Source organism: Pelobates fuscus, chromosome 9, assembly GCF_036172605.1.
Source record: "Pelobates fuscus isolate aPelFus1 chromosome 9, aPelFus1.pri, whole genome shotgun sequence".
Classification (NCBI taxonomy): domain Eukaryota; kingdom Metazoa; phylum Chordata; class Amphibia; order Anura; family Pelobatidae; genus Pelobates; species Pelobates fuscus.
In genome coordinates this window covers 167,773,641-167,794,480 of record NC_086325.1, presented here as the reverse complement: position 1 = coordinate 167,794,480, position 20,840 = coordinate 167,773,641, and the positions used below count along the sequence as shown (strand labels likewise).

At 43.8% G+C, this 20,840-nt stretch overlaps 1 protein-coding gene across 1 annotated transcript in view; it reads left to right on the top strand.

The window, feature by feature from the left end:
* The first annotated feature begins 3,694 nt into the window (after positions 1–3,694).
* TOR4A (torsin family 4 member A) overlaps positions 3,695–20,840 on the top strand; it is a 28,288-nt gene continuing 11,142 nt past the window's right edge. Inside the window, exon 1 of the mRNA XM_063431785.1 lies at positions 3,695–4,117. The gene's annotated coding sequence lies outside the window, so the exon portion shown is untranslated. The remainder of the gene's footprint in view (positions 4,118–20,840) is intronic.

Genomic DNA, 20,840 nt, shown 5'->3' with positions numbered 1-20,840 from the left:
AGGAGGAAGTTCCTTTTTGAACCACTTTAATACTAATAATTGGAGTATCACATTGGTTAGCAATTTTAGTAAACTAACATTAGATTGTTTTATTGTTGAAGGTAACCATTACACAAAGACCCGTTTTAAAATAGTAGATACCGTCAGTTTTACATTTCATAAAGTTGAGATTATTGTCCTTGGCTTGATAAAATTCTAAAAGGACAGTTTCTGCAGCTTAGGAGAAATTGTAAGGAAGATGATACATTTAGGCAACAATCAGACATTTTGAAGGAACAATTTTACCATAAAGGTTATAGGAAAAAAACAAGTGGAATCACAATTTTAAGTTGTCCAACAAATGTAAAGAAAGGATATCTTAAATATAAGGAGAGAAGAATGCAAGAAGCAGGGATGGAACGGATACCTGTTATCTGCATATATAATTCCCAAAGCAAAAATGTTAAAAACAATTGTCAACAAAAATGTGTATATTTTAAAACAAAATCGGATATTACTCCCTTACATTGGTGAAAAAACAAAGAAAATATTTTCCAAGAGGAAAGCATTGGCCTAACGCTACACTGGCCAATCAGCATGTTCTCATAGAGATCGCTATGGTGTAAGTTTAACGTCTCCATGCAGAGTGTGGAAAGCACCTCTAGTGGCCGTCTGAGTGACTGCACCTAGGGAGAAATGTAAACACTACCTTTTCTATGAAAAGGCAGTGTTTACAGCAATAAGGCTGCAGGAACTGACTGTACTCACCAGAATAACTACATTTAGCTGTACACTGTACATTAAGCTGCATATTATATATTAAGCTGCATACCGTACATTAAGCTGTATACCATACATTAAGCTACTGTACATTAAGCTATATACTTTACAAGAAGCTGTATGTGACGAGGTGCCCTTCGCCACTTTGTCCTGGAGAGGCCTGCTTGCCCGCCTCCTCCCCTGCGACTATGGTCCTGGACTATATTGCACTGCAAACCCTGTATTCAGGCATATGGACTTGTATTAGACTGTCTTTTTCCCTTTATCTATGCTGTAGGTTTGGACTGCTAATATAACCTAACAGCCAGGGGATTTAGGCGAATATAGTGCATGAGAATGCCATTACTGGAGAATACAGCCGTTCGCATGATTTCATGCGAATTCTTTGTGCTCTGAATAGGTGGCCGCCATTTCGGGACTTTTCCACGTGTTCGCGGCCATCTTGCGTGCGAACAGCGGTGTTTGCCTGTGAACGCATGGAACTGAAATCGGAAGCACAAACAGGCGAATACCGCTAAGACCTCCAGACATCCAGAATTACGCACGGAAACTACCGAACGACCGGCCGTTCGGTAGTTATACTTAACTTAGTATGGGGATTCTAGCGACCACAAAGATGCGAATGGATGGCAAGAATTTCGTCTATTTTACCGTGCGAACGGAGACCGACCGCAAGGCCAAAACTCATGGAACTATTTTCGGCTAGTTGGTCTGTGCGGTCGGTCAAAACTTTGGAGCCCTGTATCTCCCGAACCATCCATCCGAATGGGCTGATTTTTGGACAGACTGTTCCCCTGAACAAGGGCTATTTGGGGATACCAGATTTAAAGCTGTACCCCCTGTTTTTGGGGTACATCCAGAACTTGGGTAAAATAATGTATGTTTTAATTGGGTTATGTGTTTATCTGAGGGGAGGAGACGTGGGGGTGTTACCATGCATGTGATTGGTCAATTTCATCCTCCCCCTGGGAGTGTCCTGTATGTACCTGATCCTAATAAAAAGCAGGCTGGGTGTTCCAGTCCTCAGACCTCTTCTGACCCTCAATACGTAGCCTTGTCTCGTTATTGGAGGGAACTGCTATATCACACTGGGGATTGCTATGCGCTGCATATTCCCCTGAGCTCTTAATCACTTAGCTCTTGTAAGAGCTTGTTCCGGATACGCTCTCCTGGAGGAGAGGTCTTCCCCACACGGTCCTGGAGGACAGAAGCCGATCCAGGGTGGAAGGAAGACGGCGCGGCTCCAGTTAAGCTACGGCGGTTGTGGAGCCTGCGGTGGTTGTGGTGTCGTCTGCAGTTCTTGGAGTCCTCTGAGAGCGCTAGGAGCATCCATCAACGGAGGGTACTCGGTCGGAGTACACGGAGCTCCGTTACACTGTATACCGTACAATAAGCTGTATACTGTACATTAAGCTGTATACCGTACAATAAGCTGTATATTGTACATTAAGCTGTATACTGTACATTAAGCTGTATACTGTACATTAAGCTGTATACCGTACATTAAGATGTATACTATACATTAAGCTGTATATTGTACATTAAGCTGTATACCGTACATTAAGCTGTATACTGTACATTAAGCTGTATACCGTACATTAAGATGTATACTATACATTAAGCTGTATATTGTACATTAAGCTGTATACCGTACATTAAGATGTATACTATACATTAAGCTGTATACCGTACATTAAGCTGTATATTGTACATTAAGATGCATACTGTACATTTAGATGTAGTTTTTCAGGTGATTATAGTAACAATTTAAAGTTGTTAAATGAAAAAGAAACCAAGGATGGTAATATTTATCTTTTCACTTTGTTACATTTTTGGGATGTTATGATTTTGTGAGTTATTTATTTTCAGTAATTGATTGACAGGTGATTTAGCTGCATCACTATTAACTTTGGTGCCATACCTACTATTTATCTTGTTTATTGACCTGTGCTGATCCAGGGAGAAATGTGATTGCCATAGTGGGGTAAAGATATAATTGTTTGCCTTTTTGTGGTACAATTGGAAAACAATTTAAATTGGGGTTTTCAGCTCGTTTTGGATCAGCGGCAGCAGAAACAGGTATAAGGAAAGCCTGGAGATAATGGTTACCGCCTATATTAATGGAACTCCCCTCCACGGTCACATCTCTGGAATTGATACCATTGAATATGTACAGCATGTATAGCTTGGAGGAAAGACGAGACGGGGGGGAAATGATAGAAACATTTAAATACATAAAGGGAATCAACACAGTAAAGGAGGAGACTATATTTAAATAAAGAAAAACTACCACAACAAGAGGACATAGTCTTAAATTAGAGGGACAAAGGTTTACAAATAATATCAGGAAGTATTACTTTACTGAGAGGGTAGTGGATGCATGGAATAGCCTTCCAGCTGAAGTGGTAGAGGTTAACACAGTAAAGGAGTTTAAGCATGCGTGGGATAGGCATAAGGCTATCCTAGCTATAAGATAATGCCAGGGACTAATGAAAGTATTTAGAAAATTGGGCAGACTAGATGGGCCGAATGGTTCTTATCTGCCGTCACATTCTATGTTTCTATGATTTAACATTGAAAATCACACGTAATTTATGATAAATGTAAGCTCTTTAAACTTTATATTAAAGGGTTAACAAATGACACCATAGTCCAGCTCTGCCCTGGCACCGCGTTATGTATAAAACAGTCTGTAATAAAAAAGGAGCTTAGAATAAAAGAGGGCGAAGTCACCAATGCCACCACTGGTTTCCGTGGTAACTGCCTCACTTTTAGCACTTTCTCCTCCTGTCTGTGCTAACTGCGTTTGTGAAGGGCGTATAACAATGACTGACCAGGAGCTAAGATATAGGATAAAGGTGTGGGATTCCACATTTAATTTGATTAATCACAGCTCACACACACATATTTATTAATTACAGGGCTACGGTACCAGGACATTACAAATCCCTAGAAGCAAGTGATTCCTGTGCTGCAGCGGGCTCTGGGAAATAAACACAGATAGTGCAGCTTTATCGCATGTTCCAACAAGCTGGTTTCTGTTCCAGCAAGTGCCAGGAGCTCGCAGTCCTCACCGATTGATCCCGAGCGGTGTGGAGCCCCAGCCAATCATCGTAATCCTGTGTACAGTAAAACCCTAGTGCAGGATTTGGATCTCACTCACTTCCAGGCGCTGGGACTGAGAGCCAGCTCTGCATTCAGGATATTGGTGTGGGGCCTGTGCTGAGGTATGCAAGCTATATTCCTCCTCTCCCTTCAAGCAAAATAGGCGCCTGGAGGCCCAAAACCTGGACAAAGACATGGAGTCTCCACCTGCGCTGGTTAGAAACACAGCAGATTAATAAATCACTCCCTACCGGTAAGTAACTATGTGAGAATATTACAATGTATCCGGCAACTTTATCTGGAATGGGCTGCATTTGAAAAATACATACTACAGCTAAAATCATTGCAATCCTGCCCCGTGCATTCAAGATGTTTATATATAAATTACAAATATTTATACAGCACCAACATAGTCCACAGCGCTGTACAAAGGGAAAAAAAACAAACGATTCTAAGACAACATGTTTGATATACGGGAGCAATAGCAGACCAGGGCACTGCCCAAACCATCTTACAATCTAAACGTTGATATAATTTGTATACAGGGTTGGTTTGACACTTTGTTTATAAAATATGGACTTGTTGTGGTCCATCTCTTCCAGTTAAACACAATTCAGTATTTAGTAAATAAACCCTAACACCCTGCTTTAAAATAGTTACATATGTTATAAAGAATCAATAGGAATTACGGGTTCCTTATTAGAATGACAAAAGAGGGAGAGAGGGAGAAACTGAGATCTGGCAGCCGTTCGGACAGGACACTTTAGTTAATCTAATTAAAGTCATGGTTTCCGCACCACCCAGTAATGTCCCAATCTGGCACTGGCCAATGTTTGCAACAGGAAATATAAAGTTAATCCAACGTGAGAATTTGTTGGATCTGTTATTGTACAATGTAACCCATAGGCTGACAAAGGTGTGTAGTTCTGTCTATATTATTTACTGCCCTCGCTTGTAACACATATCTGATTAAATGCAGCAGGTTTCCGCTTTTATTTCATACATTTTTTAAAAGAAAAGTCAAACCCTAAATATTATTCAGTTTCCGTAAAACAAATCCATTTTGTATCTATTATTCTTTTTAATGTACTCTAGCAGGGGTAGGCAACCTTCGGCACTCCAGATGTTGTGGACTACATCTCCCATAATGCTCTTACACCCATAATGCTGGTAAGGGGATCATTCGCCAAAACCGGGTCAGAGCAGGACATGCTGCAATAACAGTAAATAAAAAGTAACCGTTTCATAAAAGTAGGATAAAAAAATCACTTTCTTATTGTTAATAAACTGCTAAAATTCTTCCTGTGATAGAATTGCATTTTGTCGGTAATTGTTTATTTAACAAAGAAATGTTTAAAACAAGTGTATTAATAAGCCGGATTACAATGTATAATACATTAATCTCCATCTAAAAAACACCTGGGGGTATTTTCTACATGTTATCTGTATCCATTACACTGCCAGTCAGCATGAGACTTGCTACCCTTTCTATATCACTGTTACTGCTCCCACTGGAAGGCTATTCCAGGTATCTACTACCCTTTCTATATCACTATTACTGCTCACACTGGGAGGCTATTCCAGGTATCTACTACCCTTTCTATATCACTGTTACTGCTCCCACTGGAAGGCTATTCCATGCATCTACTACCCTTTCTATATCACTGTTACTGCTCCCACTGGAAGGCTATTCCAGGTATCTACTACCCTTTCTATATCACTATTACTGCTCACACTGGGAGGCTATTCCAGGTATCTACTACCCTTTCTATATCACTATTACTGCTCCCACTGGAAGGCTATTCCAGGTATCTACTACCCTTTCTATATCACTATTACTGCTCACACTGGGAGGCTATTCCAGGTATCTACTACCCTTTCTATATCACTGTTACTGCTCCCACTGGAAGGCTATTCCAGTTATCTACTACCCTTTCTATATCACTATTACTGCTCCCACTGGAAGGCTATTCCAGGTATATACTATCCTTTCTATATCGCTGTTACTGCTCCCACTGGAAGGCTATTCCAGGTATCTACTACCCTTTCTATATCACTGTTACTGCTCCCACTGGAAGGCTATTCCAGGTATCTACTACCCTTTCTATATCACTGTTACTGCTCCCACTGGAAGGCTATTCCAGGTATCTACTACCCTTTCTATATCACTGCTACTGCTCCCACTGGAAGGCTATTCCAGGTATCTACTACCCTTTCTATATCACTGTTACTGCTCGCACTGGAAGGCTATTCCAGGTATCTACTACCCTTTCTATATCACTGTTAGCCTTTACTGCTCCCACTGGAAGGCTATTCCAGGTATCTACTACCCTTTCTATATCACTGCTACTGCTCCCACTGGAAGGCTATTCCAGGTATCTACTACCCTTTCTATATCACTGTTACTGCTCGCACTGGACGGCTATTCCAGGTATCTACTACCCTTTCTATATCACTGTTACTGCTCCCACTGAAAGGCTATTCCAGGTATCTACTACCCTTTCTATATCACTGTTACTGCTCCCACTGGAAGGCTATTCCAGTTATCTACTACCCTTTCTATATCACTATTACTGCTCACACTGGAAGGGTATTCCAGGTATCTACTACCCTTTCTATATCACTGTTACTGCTCCCACTGGAAGGCTATTCCAGGTATCTACTACCCTTTCTATATCACTGTTACTGCTCCCACTGGAAGGCTATTCCAGGTATCTACTACCCTTTCTATATCACTGCTACTGCTCCCACTGGAAGGCTATTCCAGGTATCTACTACCCTTTCTATATCACTGTTAGCCTTTACTGCTCCCACTGGAAGGCTATTCCAGGTATCTACTACCCTTTCTATATCACTGTTAGCCTTTACTGCTCCCACTGGAAGGCTATTCCAGGTATCTACTACCCTTTCTATATCACTGTTAGCCTTTACTGCTCCCACTGGAAGGCTATTCCAGGTATCTACTACCCTTTCTATATCGCTGTTACTGCTCCCACTGGAAGGCTATTCCAGGTATCTACTACCCTTTCTATATCGCTGTTACTGCTCCCACTGGAAGGCTATTCCAGGTATCTACTACCCTTTCTATATCACTGTTACTGCTCCCACTGGAAGGCTATTCCAGGTATCTACTACCCTTTCTATATCACTGTTACTACTCCCACTGGAAGGCTATTCCAGGTATCTACTACCCTTTCTATATCACTGTTACTACTCCCACTGGAAGGCTATTCCAGGTATCTACTACCCTTTCTATATCACTGTTACTGCTCCCACTGGAAGGCTATTCCAGCCAGGTATCTACTATCCTTTCTATATCAATGTTACTGCTCCCACTGGAAGGCTATTCCAGGTATCTACTACCCTTTGTATATCACTGTTACTGCTCCGACTGGAAGGCTGTTCCAGGTATCTACTACCCTTTCTATACCACTATTACTGCTCACACTGGAAGGCTATTCCAGGTATCTACTACCCTTTCTATATCACTGTTACTGCTCCCACTGGAATGCTATTCCAGGTATCTACTACTCTTTCTATATCACTGTTACTGCTCCCACTGGAAGGCTATTCCAGGTATCTACTACTCTTTCTATATCACTGTTATCCTTTATCAATCCTGGTGTAATATGTTATAATGTGATCCTTATTTGGTTCAGGTACAGAGATACTGTTAACCCTGAGTTTACCATGACGTATAATAAACACTCTGGACTCGTGGTTCCAATGATCACTGATCCCTTTGTTAATAACATCATGAATGAAGCCTTGTCCCCGTGTAAGGTATGCAAGCCGGGTTGAGGGGCTGCAGAAATATTCTAGTAATGGCATCTGAGAGGCTGGATTCCAAACAGTATGAGGTGCATTGAAACATTAAGAATATGAAGTATTTTGTGCTGGATGTGTAGGCAGTGCTGCATGGCCGTCCTTGAGATTATACAGTGTAATATGCAGAATGCGTGATGAGATAAGCATTACTGGCGGCTGATTCTGAATTCAGGGGAATTGCATGTCTACGGCAAACGCCGACGGACACCCCTAAACAACAATATTCATTCCGAAAGACCCAGCATATGCAGTAGCGCTGTAGAAAAAGAAGAAGAGGAAGTTAAACAATTGCATGATACAGACACAGTGAGCCTGACTGCCAGGGGCCGGATTAACATAGGGGCTAATGGAGCAACAGCTCCAGAAACATGCGAAAGGCCCACGGACACTAAAAATATGAAGAATATATATAATTATTTTTATATCATTCCCTCTATTCACTTACTCTATAATGCTGTCCAGACACTACATCCACCGCTTTCTCTGTCCCAGGCTGCAGGAGCTCTGCCGGAGAGTTAGAAGGAAAGGGAGAGAGTATTCCGAGTTTGGGATTAGTGAGAGAGAGAAGATGGGAGCTGGGGGGGCTGCGAGATGGACAGACAGACTAGGCTGACTCTGTAGACTTGAAATGCATCCTGCAAGTGTCCCTCCAGCACCGTCTCCACCAGATACACGGCCCGGGCGCTACGGCTCTTATAGTGTTTTCTGTCTATAGGACAAAACCACAAGAGGACACTTTGCTGATTGCTGCTACATTTTCTCAGAATTCTTCTGAAACAGAGAGTAGGAGATTAACCCTTGGTGTTCAATTAGTTCACCTCCCCCTTGCACACCAAGGGCTAACGTCCTCGTTCTCAGTAAGTCTCTGTATACGGGCCTTGTGAATTATACAAATTGGTTCTAGGCAAATCAGACAGCAGTGACTGATTAACCACAAGCACAATGAACGTATTGTTTGCACCATCTTATCCTTCCTCATTTGCTCCATCCTTTCACCTAAAAGACATCAGAATGGGAAGGATTATTCATGTCTGACTGGGCACCTGCAGCAATGGGACTACAATTCCCATGATGCTTTGCTGATTGTGTGGTCAGTGATTGTGTGTGGCAATGCATTGCCATTTATAAAAAAAAAAACAGTCTTATTCTGTAAAGCGGGTATTGATGCAAACTCAAAATGAATTCAAAGGAAACGTAAAAATTCAAGCAAAAACAGACAAAAGACCAGGCTGTGAATTTTTACAGTTTGTGCCAAAAAATGGAAAATTAATTTTGAACTCCTGACACATCACACGTTAGTGAATAACCAAGCCTCTAATGATACTGTTATAAAAAATCTGAGGACAGGATGCCAGCAGCCAATCAGAAGTGAGGTGGAAACAGATGAGTTAACTCCCAGCAATCTCTAGCGCTGGGAGGAGAATGCGGTTGTTTGACTGGTCGCATGATGCACATTCCATTTGTTCTATAACTGAACGCCAGAATTCCTTTATTCCGTTCAAATCACATAAACAAACTATTGAGCGAATTTAAAAAACAACCATAAGCAAGAGATAGAGAACAGGTTTTAAAGTGCAACGTGATAGCCATGAAAAGTGTTCTAATGAGAGGGTCCCTTTAAGCGTCATAGTAAATGGGGGAAAAAGAGAAGAATTTGGTTCAGGGACCTGCATTAGTCTTTTTCTAGAAGGGTCTGTGCTTTCTTTGAGTTTCTATGAATTTTGTAACTGTCACACCCGACATGTGTGGTCATGTCTGCACTGACCATGTCACCACCTCCCAAAATAGTTCTTCAGGCTTGCAAAAGGAACAAGCCACACCAATTGCAGAAGTCACAAAGACAAGTTATGGTTTCTGAGACAAAAGAGTAATTACCAGCAGTTCTCTCTTGCAGCCTGGGGCCCATTAATGAATTGTTCCATCTCAGCCATGTCGGTCACTGGAACCATTCTCTTATTATCTTATTCATTCTCTGCAATAGTTAGTGAATAGGCTAAATGATCCTGGGTAAAGTGCCAAGAGTGGAGCAGTTAACAGAAACTACTGGTTCCCATAGTTACTGCTCCACCTATAGACCTTTGTCCCGGTTTTGTGTTTAACCCCTTTAACCCCTTAAGGACCAAACTTCTGGAATAAAAGGGAATCATGACATGTCACACATGTCATGTGTCCTTAAGGGGTTAAGGATCACTATAGTGCTGGGGTGGGAAGGGGACACCCTCGTTGTCCCCTTCCCGCTGGGCTAAAGGGGTTTAAACCCCTTCAGCCACTTAGCTTTATCCAGCGCCGGGCTCCCTCACCACAGATGACCTCTCCTCCCCCGTCGACGTCAGCTCCCGAGTGGAGCGGGCAAGAGCCGCAGGACTATGGACGTTCTGCACTCTGAGTGTGATTTTCGCATCCAGCGTCGCAGAAGCGCCTCTAGCGGCTGTCAGGAAGACAGCCACTAGAGGATGGATTAACCCTGCGATGAGAAACTGCTATGTTTACATGTGAAGGGTTAAAACCTTGGGGACCTGGCATCCAGACCACTTCATTGAGCTGAAGTGGTCTGGGTGACTATAGTGTCCATATAAGCACATCATTTCAGAAATAAAAGGGAATCATGATGGAATATTTCTGCCATGTGTCCCTAAGGGGTTAATATTTATAATTGACTGAGTGAGGGTGTGGCTGTTCTGACATAACAATCCATAGACTAAAATGTAATTTATACCATGGACAATGCATCTTATTTACACTTACTGATTTCTAAACACATTACTGGGAGTATTATTGCTGTGTAGCTCTGTTATACACCCAGACACATTACTGGGAGTATTATCGCTGTGGAGCTCTGTTATACACACAGACACATTACTGGGAGTATTATTGCTGTGGGGCTCTGTTATACAATCAGACACATTACTGGGAGTATTATTACTGTGGAGCTCTGTTATACACACAGACACATTACTGGGAGTATTATTGCTGTGGAGCTCTGTTATTCCCTCAGACATATTACTGGGAGTATTATTGCTGTGGAGCTCTGTTATTCCCTCAGACATATTACTGGGAGTATTATTGCTGTGGAGCTCTGTTATTCCCTCAGACATATTACTGGGAGTATTATTGCTGTGGAGCTCTGTTATACACTCAGACACATTACTGGTAGTATTATTGCTGTGGAGCTCTGTTATACACTCAGACACATTACTGGGAGTATTATTGCTGTGGAGCTCTGTTATACACTCAGACACATTACTGGGAGTATTATTGCTGTGGAGCTCTGTTATACACTCAGACACATTACTGGGAGTATTATTGCTGTGGAGCTCTGTTATACACTCAGACACATTACTGGGAGTATTATTGCTGTGGAGCTCTGTTATACACTCAGACACATTACTGGGAGTATTATTGCTGTGGAGCTCTGTTATACACTCAGACACACCAACAAAATGGATCTTCTAGAAAAGAGGGACAGAGGGATTTGGGCCTAATACAGGGTCTGTCTTTACTAAATAGGATGTTTATTTGGCTCATTAAAGGGTAAAATAAAGTGATGGGCCAACCTGTCCTTATTGCTCATATTTTTTTTAATTTTTTTTTTTCATTCTTTATTTAGTTGTGCATGTAGGGTACAAGTAGGCAAGCAATGCCCCAACAGCGATTGCTAGCGTATCAATCAACATTAGTAAACATTCGTTGGCATATAAAGACATAGCACATTTTATAATTTTAAATACATTAAACAAGTCAAGAGTAAGTGACAACGGTTGTGGTACCCTTTGTGGGTGTGAGAAAAGTAGAGGGCAGCCTGATGGTATCATGGATAGATTAGTACCTCCTTCCACTAGGCTATGTGTTCAGCATTTTAAGGTTGAGTCTCTAGAAGGAGGGGGGGGGAAGTAATAGTAAATGAGCGGCAGAGTTTACTCGGCCGTGCAGTGTGCAAGGCGCTAGTGAACGGATCCGTGTATCCTCTCAGCGTGTGTGCTCGTTGCCCTCTCATGTTACAATGTGATTGGCCGCTTGTAGGACTATGAGGGTTTGTTAATTGTTACAGGATACGTAAGAAAAAGGAAAATAAAAATGAAAATGAAGAGAAAAAATGTATATACATAAGAATATCAAGGCATATTAACGAGAGAGAAACATAACCATTCTCTAACTGTGGCAATCATGGAAAATCTTAATGGTGTAACGCAAAAAGTCCCCATGGGTGATTCCGCTTCTGCTTGCTCAGGTGATGGAGCCATTTGGTGGGGCTACTCGGTGCCCTCTCGGGGTAAAGTCCCGAATGGTGGCCGGGTTCAGCTGGGATAATCCCGGATTACTCGGCGGTGCTGTCTGGCAGATGCCTGCGGATTGTAGGTGTGTTTCCAACTCCTTGTATTCCTGTGCTCTGAAGGTAGTCCCGTTGTGTGAAAACATGATGACTCGCGGTGTACCCCATTTATAGGGGATATCTTTGGCACGAAGATGTTGCAGGAGAGGTTGTAAGGATTTCCTCCAGGTAAGCGTGCCCCTGGTGAGGTCTGGGAAGACTGTAATTGAGGAGCCCTCGAATGTGACTGGCGTTTTGTTTCGCAAGGCTGTAAGGAGTGTGGCCTTGTCGGATAGTGCTTGGAATCTGAGGATAAGGTCGGCTGTCGCTGTTGCCGGCGCTCTGGCTGGTTTAGGCAGCCGGAACATGCCATCAAGCTTCAGGGATTTAGCCTGCTTAGGTGGAAGCAACCCTCCTATGAAGCGCCGCACATAGTGAGGTAGGTCAGCGCTGTCGACCGAGTCGGGTATCCCCCTGACTTTCAAATTGTACCGCCGCCTCTGATCTTCAATGGCGTCCAGCCTGTCTGTTGTGGTTAGTTGGTGCCGTGCCAGGTCTGCTACTTGTTTTTCCACCTCTGTGAGCCTGGTGTCTTGGGTGGTAGAGTGGGTCTCCAGCTTGGAGATTTTGGCTGTGGCCCCTGCTATGGCCTCCTTATATCCAGCCATATCCGTTGCCAGGTCCTTACGGAGATCTGCTAGCATTTTTTTAATTTGATCTGCAGTGACCGGGTCCCCGGTCTTCTGAGGTGCCATTTTGCGGTCTGGTATGCAGCCATAAGGTGGCTCATCCAGGAGGTCTGGTGTGAGGTCCTCCGAGGAATAGGAGGTTAAGTCGTCGGCCGGCGCCATTTTGGGCCATGCGGCCTGCTGTGAGTTCCGCAGCATGTCGGCGATGTCTCTCCCCTGGGAGCCTTTGTCCGCTTTCGCTTTTTTTGTTTTGCGTCCCATATCGCTTCAGCCTGTTGTTGGCAAGATCTGGGGTGTCTTTGACTCTCGGTTTCTACCATAAAAGCCTTGTTAGGGCGAGTTAGAGCAGGAGCTCCACGAGATGCGACCGCTCTGTTGCCTGGCTGGCTCCGCCCCCTATTGCTCATATTTTACATCGATCTCCTTCCATCAGTGTAGAATGTAAAATGCATAAAGAATGCCACAACCAACACAAACCCTCGCCCATACCAATCACACAGCTTAATTTTCAAAATACAAAATGAGCAGCCAATTAGGAATCAGGAAGATGATGCATGCTGGGTTATTCCATGTCTCAACTGAGCCGATTCACGAAAGTCCAAATGTATTGTTTTTTTGGAAGCACGTGTTGATTTGTTAAAGAAAACAGGTCTCAAGGACTAACGCTCTAAACTAATAACTAATATCACATCTTTATTATATACACATGGCAATAAAGCCTTTCCCCAGCCGGGTTAATGGGATATATAGCTGAGCCCTCAGCAGTAGTTTCATTCACGAAAATATATCAATGAAACTCTAGCACAAGATATTAGAGGCAGACAGCAGCAGAGAGAAGGGGGCAGATACGCTTCTTGCTCCGTAACGTGTGAGTTTAAAATCTCAGGTCCGTTTCCTCCAAGTGGAATTCTGTAAGTAGCAATAAACAACAAAGATAGTGAGATAAAGTATTAACATATCACCACACTGGGCTGCTATTGCTTTCTGCAGCCCTGAAAAGGTTATTCAATAAATATAAATCCAGGGGAGCTGGTGACAGAATTTATCATTTTATGTCAGGAACACAAACTGGAATCATTCCCGAGCCCAGCACTGATTTCTAACTCAGCTAATTTGGGTAAATTCCTTTGTCATTGGTCCCTACGTCCCCGTTTAAGGAGTGAGCTTGATGAGAGGGTGGAGGGCAAGTTCTCGAGGGTGGAGGGCAGTAGATGACGTACATGTGTTTTGTAGTTTATTTTTGTGTTTTCATTTATACGTCAGCCATTCTACACTAAGGTCTATTTTTAACTGCCTTCTTTTCCTCTGAACACATTAACACCTCCGAGCATTTATTTAATAGTGTGCGTTTCCGGGATTAACTAGAAAAGCCTTCCTGGCCTGCAGTGTGTGCCTGCAAGACTTAGCTCGGGTCATTAATGGAATTTTAAAAACCCGATATGTAAAAACACTCAATTTAAGGGAACACCCACACATCGCGCACTGCAACCTTCTGTGTTTGGAGTCATAATTGTTTAATAGCAATCAGTACCTTTTCTAACTGGGGACAGAAACACCTTCCTCGCTGTCATTCAGACATGAACAGTCAGTGAAACACTGACAGTCACTCAGACACTAACAATCAGACCAACAAGAACAGTCACTCAGGCACTAACAATCAGACTGACACTAACAGTGACTCAAACACCGACAGTCACTCAAACACCGACAGTCACTCAAACACTGACAGTCACTCAGACACTAACAATCAGACCAACAAGAACAGTCATTCAAGCACTAACAATCACTCAGGCACTAACAATCACTCAGGCACTAACAATCAGACTGACACTAACAGTGACTCAAACACCGACAGTGACTCAAACACCGACAGTGACTCAAACACCGACAGTGACTCAAACACCGACAGTGACTCAAACACCGACAGTGACTCAAACACCGACAGTGACTCAAACACCGACAGTGACTCAAACACTGACAGTCACTCAAACACTAACGGTATAAAAAGCAATAAGCAATGTAAATGGCAAAGAGATTCATTCCATCTGTGTTGAATCGGCAACGTTGCACCCCTCGTGTGGTAGTTTGTTTTTTTAAATCTTTTAAATATACTCTCCTCTTTTACTGTGTTTAAAGGGACACTGTAGGCACCCAGACCACTTCAGCTCATTGAGATGGTCTGGGTGCAATGTCCTATAGCCCTTAACCATATAGTGGTAATTATTGCAGTTTCTGAGAATTGCAATAATTACCTCTGAGGGTTAACTCCTCCTGTAGAGGCTGTCTAGAGGGACTTCTGGAATCTGATGCTGGACGTCCTCACGCTATGCATTGAAGAATGCTTTACTTTGGGGGAATATTAATGTGAACGCGGCCATTGCAGCGAATACGCATTAGGTCTCCCCCGCTGGCTGACGTCGGCAGGGGAGGAGGGCAGCGCCGAGGGTCATCGGCTCTGGATTCAGGTAAGTAACTGAAGGGGTTCACCCCTTCAGCTGTGCGATAGGGGGGGCACAAGGGAGTGGGGCACTGTAGGATTCTATAGGGCCAGGAAAACTGTTTATATTCCTGGCACTATAGAATCCCTTTAATTAAAGATGCATGTATTCTATGGGGTCTATCTAGTGTTTAACATTCTCCTGAGACTCGTAGCTATTTTGGCTAGCTTGCCCACTGCCCATTGTGTACAAACATCCAGATATGCACAACGGGGACTTTTGCGCACAATAATAGTGGTATTTGTCAAAACAACAAAAGATCTTTACTAAAGAAATACCTGTATTTGTTCCAGTTACCGTGTATCACATTAAGGTAAATAAGAAGTGTTGAAATGAATGACACTCAGACAGCAGGACTTACCCTATTCATGTTTATATCATAAAGCCGTCACATTCACCGTTAATCCTTTCAATCCCAGAGAGTTGGGGGGGGAAAGCAGAACTGCCCCAATACACATTTCCCCAGAATTCCAAATGCCTGTTCTGCTATCTTTCGTCCCCATTTAGAAACTGACAGAATCAGCACAATCCCTTCCTTGCTACAAGGAACTAACATTTGCGTGAGTTTTAAACAGATTTCTATCTTGTTTAAAAAAAGAGACCCGTGTGAGATCTGTAGATTGTAGGGGTTGTTTAAAGGGAATGTGATGAAAACACCTGGTTCTTTTCTACATGAATGAGTTTTTTGTTACTTTATGTATAATTTTATACTGGATGTGCAAGATACAGCCGATGCCCTTGGCAGATTCAGATCTAGTCATTAGTTTACTGGTAAAACCATATATACCTGCTAGACACACACTTCAGCTCCTGATGGGGGAAACCTATAAACATTATTTGTATAACCGCTCTGTGCCTATCAGGAAATGTTGTTGAGTGTCTAAAATTTGGAATAGTCCTGCTGAATCCAGTATTGTTGGGTGGTCTGATTTTTGTATTTATTAAAGGTAGCAGGTAAACACAATAACATTTTAAAAGACACAGAGAGAAGACTGTGGAGTGGTGGAGTCTTTTCACGTGTACCTCTGAAACTTCCAAGTACCGTAAGAAACAAACCACGTGGCCAAAAGAGAAAATTCTGGACTTTTTTTCCCACTGACATTAGGCACATCCTGATATTTTTATTTGTGTCTTGTGTTAGCTATCTAAAGGGTAACTGAGCGCTTATCCTCCCTCTATTTACTTTGCATATAGCCAGATAGGAAATAGTATCACTTTTCAGGCACAGTGGGAGTGGCTTCAGCTGGAGGCATGTACATTGAGATAATAAACAGTTGCAAAGTTTCCATCCTTGGTGTTTGTTTGTCATCACCCCTGTCTTTATCACCCACCATCATGGCCCCGTTATCATTCTCCTACCTTGTACATTATCATCCCCCACCATGGACATACTATCACCCACCACCATGGACATACTATCATCCCCCACCATGGACATACTATCATCCACCACCATGGACATACTATCATCCTCCACCATGGACATACTATCATCCTCCACCATGGACATACTATCACCCACCACCATGGACATACTATCACCCACCACCATGGACATACTATCATCCCCCACCATGGACATACTATCATCCACCACCATGGACATACTATCATCCTCCACCATGGACATACTATCATCCTCCACCATGGACATACTATCATCCTCCACCATGGACATACTATCATCCTCCACCATGGACATACTATCATCCTCCACCATGGACATACTATCATCCCCCACCATGGACATACTATCATCCCCCACCATGGACATACTATCACCCACCACCATGGACATACTATCATCCCCCACCATGGACATACTATCACCCACCACCATGGACATACTATCATCCCCCACCATGGACATACTATCACCCACCACCATGGACATACTATCATCCCCCACCATGGACATACTATCACCCACCACCATGGACATACTATCACCCACCACCATGGACATACTATCACCCACCACCATGGACATACTATCATCCTCCACCATGGACATACTATCATCCTCCACCATGGACATACTATCATCCCCCACCATGGACATACTATCATCCCCCACCATGGACATACTATCATCCCCCACCATGGCCATACTATCATCCCCCACCATGAACATACTATCATCCTCCACCATGGACATACTATCATCCTCCACCATGGACATACTATCATCCTCCACCATGGACATACTATCACCCACCACCATGGCCATACTATCACCCACCACCATGGCCCACTATCATTCTCCTACCTTGTACAATATCATCCCCCACCATGGACATACTATTATCCCCCACCATGGACATACTATCATCCTCCACCATGGACATACTATCATCCCCCACCATGGACATACTATCATCCCCCACCATGGACATACTATCACCCACCACCATGGACATACTATCACCCACACCCATGGCCTGCTATCATTCTCCTATCTTGTACATGATTATCCCCCACCATGGACATACTATCATCCTCCACCATGGACATACTATCATCCCCCACCATGGACATACTATCATCCCCCACCATGGACACCATGGACACCCATCACCATCACCCATCACCATGGACATACTATCACCCACCACCATGGACATACTATCACCCACCACCATGGACATACTATCACCCACCACCATGGACATACTATCACCCACCACCATGGACATACTATCACCCACCACCATGGACATACTATCACCCACCACCATGGACATACTATCATCCCCCACCATGGACATACTATCATCCCCCACCATGGACATACTATCATCCTCCACCATGGACATACTATCATCCTCCACCATGGACATACTATCATCCTCCACCATGGACATACTATCATCCCCCACCATGGACATACTATCATCCCCCACCATGGACATACTATCACCCACCACCATGGACATACTATCATCCCCCACCATGGACATACTATCATCCCCCACCATGGACATACTATCATCCCCCACCATGGACATACTATCATCCCCCACCATGGACATACTATCATCCCCCACCATGGACATACTATCATCCCCCACCATGGACATACTATCATCCCCCACCATGGACATACTATCATCCCCCACCATGGACATACTATCATCCCCCACCATGGACATACTATCATCCCCCACCATGGACATACTATCATCCCCCACCATGGACATACTATCATCCCCCACCATGGACATACTATCATCCCCCACCATGGACATACTATCATCCCCCACCATGGACATACTATCATCCCCCACCATGGACATACTATCATCCCCCACCATGGACATACTATCATCCTCCACCATGGACATACTATCACCCACCACCATGGCCTGCTATCATTCTCCTATCTTGTACATGATTATCCCCCACCATGGACATACTATCATCCCCCACAATGGCCCGCTATCATTCTCCTACCTTGTACATGATCATCCACCACCATGGCCCGCTATCATTCTCCTACCTTGTACATGATCATCCACCACCATGGCCCCGCTGTCATTCTCCTACCTTGCACATTATCATCCCCCACCATGGACATACTATCATCCCCCACCATGGCCCCGCTGTCATTCTCCTACCTTGCACATTATCATCCTCCACCATGGACATACTGTCACCCACCACCATGGCCCCGGAGTCATTCTCCTATCTTGTACATGATTATCCCCCACCATGGCCCGCTATCATTCTCCTACCTTGTACATGATCATCCACCACCATGGCCCGCTATCATTCTCCTACCTTGTACATGATCATCCACCACCATGGCCCGCTATCATTCTCCTACCTTGTACATGATCATCCACCACCATGGCCCGCTATCATTCTCCTACCTTGTACATGATCATCCACCACCATGGCCCGCTATCATTCTCCTACCTTGTACATGATCATCCACCACCATGGCCCCGCTTTCATTCTCCTACCTTGCACATTATCATCCCCCACCATGGACATTCTATCATCCCCCACCATGGACCCACTATCATTCTCCTACCTTGTACATTATCATCCCCTGTCATGGCCCCACTATTTATTCTCCTACGTGTACATTATCATCCCCACCATGGACACACTATCACCCCCCACCATGACCTTCTATCATTCTCCTACCTTGTACATTATCATAGCCCGCCATGTACATACTATCACCCAGTGGCGTACTGTCAGGGTTACAGTATGATCCAGCACGTAGAACTGTGTAACACAGGAGACTAATAGGTAACATATACCGGGCCTTAGAATGGCCGGACTCACGTACCAAAGAATAGTGAGGAATAGCCGAGATCAGGGGACACAGAAAGGGACACAACGATAAAGGAAAGCCAGAGGTCAGGGATACCAGAAAACAGGGAAGTCAAAATCAATGCCAGAATAACCAGAATAAGGAACGCGCTCTCTGACAACCACTAGGGAAACTATGACAGGACAATGAGGGAAGGTATTTTTAGGTTTAAATACCTGCTTTACTATTCTGATTGGCTGAAACCGCTCTTTGACCCCAAAACGTGCGCGTGCACACTGACATCATCAATTATGTGAGCGGACGTACCAGGTCTTGTAATGACGGCAATTTCTTGAGTGGGACAAAATGAGCCATTTTAGAAAAACTGTCAACAACCATGAGAATAGTGGTTTAACCATTAGAACTAGGAAGTTCGACAATGAAATCCATGGACAAGTGGGACCTCAGGAACAGGAAGAGGTTGCAACAAGCCACAAGGGAGTTTATGAGGAACTTTAGAAACTGCACAAACAGAACAAGCCTGCACATACTACTTAACATCCTTTCTGAGAGAATCCCACCAAAATGATCTCATGATTGCAGAAGTGGGTTTATTAATACCTGGGTGACCAGCAGTCACGTTGTCGTGAAACACTTTCATGATATTAACCCTTTTCACCCAATGGAATGAACAATCTGTCCTGAGGTTTACCGCAGGGCGCCTGAGACTGAGCCTACATGATGGAGCCAAGCAGTGGAGAGGACAATGAAAGGATAGTGGAAGCAATGATACATTTCGGGAGGATGATAGGGGATGTTTCTCGTTCGTGTATAGACTCAGTATCAAACTGTCTGGATAAGGCGTCGGCCTTGACATTTTTCGAACCAGGTCTATAGGTTATAAGAAAATTAAAGCGAGAAAGGAATAGTGACCACCTAGCCAACTGTTTAGCATCACCGATGTAAGCCAGGTTTTTGTGGTCAGTGATGATCAAAAGGGGGTCCTTGGAACCCTCCAAAAGATGTCGCCACTCCTTGAGAGCGAAACTAATGGCCAACAATTCTCTATTGCCAATATCATAATTGCGCTCAGCAGGGGACAACTTTCTAGAGAAGTAACCACAAGGATGCAAAGAAGTGTCCTGGCTCTTCCTCTGGGAGAGAACAGCCCGTACCCCCGTTTCTGAGGCATCAACCTCCAGTATGAAAGGTTTACTGGTGTCTGGATGTAGAACTTCAAAAGCCTATATAGCCTCCTTAGACCATATTGAACTGTTAGCCCCCTTGCGTGTCATATTGGTGATGGGGGCTATTACGGAAGAAAAACCCGTTATAAACCTTTAGTAATAATTGGCAAAACCAATGGCTTTAACCCAGTGGGTAAAGGC